This window comes from Physeter macrocephalus, unplaced genomic scaffold, assembly GCF_002837175.3.
Source record: "Physeter macrocephalus isolate SW-GA unplaced genomic scaffold, ASM283717v5 random_1272, whole genome shotgun sequence".
NCBI lineage: Eukaryota > Metazoa > Chordata > Mammalia > Artiodactyla > Physeteridae > Physeter > Physeter macrocephalus.
In genome coordinates this window covers 15,681-18,552 of record NW_021147005.1, presented here as the reverse complement: position 1 = coordinate 18,552, position 2,872 = coordinate 15,681, and the positions used below count along the sequence as shown (strand labels likewise).

Genomic DNA, 2,872 nt, shown 5'->3' with positions numbered 1-2,872 from the left:
GGGGGGTGGGGGGTAGAATACACCTAGCATTAGATTTACCAACGTAACCAGTAACCATTTGTCAGCGTGCAGTTCAATAGTGTTGACTATATTCGCATTACCGTGCAACCAACCTCCGGAACTGTCTTCATCTGCCCAAAGTGAAACTCTGTACACATTAAACATTAACTACCCATATCCTCCTGCCCCCAGCTGGCAACCACAGTTCCTTCTGGCTCTATAAATTTGACTAATCTAACCTAATTTCCATGGAGGTGGTATCATACAGTGTTTGTCTTTTTGTGACTAGTTTATTGTACTTAGCATAAGGTTCCCAAGGTTCACCTATATGTCAGAACTTGCTTTGTAAGGCTGAATGATATTCTATTGTGTGTATATACCACATGGTGATCATCCATTCATCCATTGATGGACACTTGGGTTGCTTCCGCCTCTTGGCAATTGTGATAAATGCTGCTGTGAACACGGGGGTGCAAATATCTCTTCAAGACCCCGCTTTCAATTTCTTTGGATATATATTCAGAAATGGGATTGCTGGATCATATGGTTTTCTATTTTTAATTTTCTCAGGAACTGCCGTACATTTTCCATAGGGTGGCAGTGGTGGAGCCAGAGACAGATTGGAGTCATGCAGCCACAAGCCAAGGATTGTTGGCAACCCCTAGACAATGATGCTAGAAAGAGGCGAGGAAGGATCCTCCCCTAGAGCTTTCAGAGAGAGCCTGGCCCTGCCCACACCTTGATTTTGGACTTCTGACCTCCAGAACTGTGAGGGACCACGAGAGAATCAACACAGTTTGTGGTAATTGGTTACAGCAGCCTCAGGAAACTAATATGGGCAGACCTCATTTTATTGTACTTTGCAGATACTGCGTTTTTTACAAGTTGAAGGTTTGTAGCAACCTAGCATTGGCAGATATTGGTTCACATTTTTAGCAATAAAGTATTGTTAAATTAAGGTATACTCCTTTTTAAACAAAAGGCTATTGCACATTTAATAGACTACAGGATAGTATAAACATAACTTTTATATGCAGTGGAAACCAAAAACTCTACGTGATATTTGCTTTCTTGCGGTGGTCTGGAACTGAACCCTCAGTATCTCTGAGGTGTCCCTGGACAGAGATTGAAAATCCCATTGTGGTTGAAGGCTGTATTAGAGTCAGAATCTGTACAGGGAGGAGGTGGGAGTCTCTAGCGGGGTGCTGGACATTGGTAATAGAGAGGGGGCAGTTTTTGTTAGTGACAGGGTCTAGGGCAGCACCATCCAATAGAGCTTTCTGCGGTGATGAGCATGCTCTGCATGATCCAGTATGGTAGCTGCTAGCCACATGTGACTATAGAGTCCCTGAAATGTGGGCCATGGGACTGAGGAACTGAGTTTTAAATTTTATTTCATTTTAATTAACTAAGATTTAAATAGCACACATGGCTAGTGGTTCCTATAGTGGGCAGCATGGGCCTAGTGTATGACCTTGGATGTGTGTGGCATAGAGGTCAAGATCCTTGGAAGTGAGGCATGAGAACGTCAAGGCCAGTTTGTTGGAAATGTCACCTGTGCAGAAACGGAAACCCTCACGACAGGTCAGGGGTACTGTTGGAGAGAGAGGTGATGGTGAGCCATGAGCTGCAACCTTCAAGAAATGACTGGAGGTCTGAGGCTGATTTGTACCTTCTCTCCCTTGCCTGGGACCAAGGCTCCTCTTCGTGGGGAGCTGGCTGAGCTCACTCCTGCAACTCCTGAAATCTCCGGAACTCCTGGTCCCAGCTGCCCCAGCACCCCAGTCCCTGCCCCTGTCAGATGTCCCTGCCAGCCCCAAGAGCTCTCAGCAATTCGACATGGTCCAGGCATGCTCTGCCCCGTGGTGCCCGGGGCTCCAGCCACAAGGCAGGACACACAGAGGAGGCAGGGTGACTTCTCTCTTTTTTTTTTTTTTTTTAATTTTTTAATTTAATTTAATTTTTTTATACAGCAGGTTCTTCTTAGTTATCCATTTTATACATATTAGTGTATACATGTCAATCCCAGTCTCCCAATTCATCCCACCAATACACCCCCCCACCACTTTCCCCCCCTTGTTCTCTACACCTGTGTCTCTATTTCTGCCCTGCAAACCGGTTTTTCGAGGTTCCACATATATGCGTTAATATACGATATTTGTTTTTCTCTTTCCGACTTACTTCACTCTGTATGACAGACTCTAGATCCATCCACGTCACTACAAATGACCCAATTTCGTTCCTGTTTATGGCTGAGTAATATTCCATTGTATATATGTACCACATCTTCTTTATCCATTCGTCTGCTGATGGGTATTTAGGTTGTTTCCATATCCTGCCTATTGTAAATAGTGCTGCAGTGAACATTGGGGTGCATGTGTCTTTTTGAATTATGGTTTTCTGTGGGTATATGCCCAGTAGTGTGATTGCTGGGTTGTGTGGTAATTCTATTTTTAGTTTTTAAAGGAACCTCCATACTGTTCTCCATAGTGGCTGTATCAATTTACATTCCCACCAACAGTGCAAGAGGGTTCCCTTTTCTCCACACCCTCTCCAGCATTTGTTGTTTGTAGATTTTCTGATGATGCCCATTCTGACCGGCATAAGGGGATACCTCACTGTAGTTCTGATTGCATATCTCTAATAATTAGTGATGTTGAGCAGCTTTTCATGTGCTTCTTTCCAGCATTTGTTGTTTGTAGATTTTCTGATGATGCCCATTCTGACCAGCATAAGGGGATACCTCACTGTAGTTTTGATTGCATATCTCTAATAATTAGTGATGTTAAGCAGCTTTTCATGTGCTTCTTTTTTTTTTTTTTTTTTTTTTTTTCCCCCGTTACGCAGGCCTCTCAATGTTGTGGCCTTTCCT

At 43.7% G+C, this 2,872-nt stretch overlaps 1 protein-coding gene across 1 annotated transcript in view; it reads left to right on the top strand.

The window, feature by feature from the left end:
* Nucleotides 1-2,872, top strand: part of LOC102979476 (interferon alpha-inducible protein 27-like protein 2) — a 14,306-nt gene that overhangs the window by 4,379 nt on the left and 7,055 nt on the right. The window lies entirely within an intron of this gene.